Source organism: Aotus nancymaae, unplaced genomic scaffold (assembly GCF_030222135.1).
Source record: "Aotus nancymaae isolate 86718 unplaced genomic scaffold, 86718_ANA_hifiasm-v0.15.2.pri h1tg000032l_0, whole genome shotgun sequence".
Lineage (NCBI taxonomy): Eukaryota > Metazoa > Chordata > Mammalia > Primates > Aotidae > Aotus > Aotus nancymaae.
Window position 1 is genome coordinate 21670315 of NW_026988445.1, and position 589 is coordinate 21670903.

The following is a 589-nucleotide window of genomic DNA, read 5'->3' on the forward strand; positions in this document are numbered from 1 at the left end:
TGTGTGTACTGTCAAAAAGCAGCGCTTCCAAGTCGAGTTACCTCTTCAGCACTGTCTGGACTCCGATCCGAGGCAGACGAGGAAGTAAGCTCCGAGAAAACCCTGGCGCTGACCCCGCGGACCTGGGCGCCCCGGGAAGGCCAGCGCTGGGTCCAGGGACGCGGGGCCTGTACGGTGACCTCCCTGGTCCTGAAAGGTCCCAGCCCCGAGCGCTCTCCCTCCTAGATCTGGAGGCTGGAACAGCCTGGTGGACGTCGGCCCACTTGCTGCGGGAGACAAAGCCTTTCTCTTCTTTCCTTCCCGTTTTCCTACCACCTCCCACCCAACTCCGCCCTCGGGGCAAAGGCGGCCGAATCCACCCAGGACACATTTGTTTGTCTTTATCACTCTGTGCTCGTCCCACAGCAAGCCAGTCGCGGTCCAAGGCCCCAGAGGCTGTGCAGGAGGCCGAGCTGGGTGGCGGTCAGCGGTCCAAAAACCAGCAGAGTCACCAGGACGCCCAGACACAGAAGACGGGGCGCGGGGAGGGTCGGGGGAACCGCAGCCGTAGGGCGCGCGAGCGCGGACGTGAACGAGAACTGACTCCTGT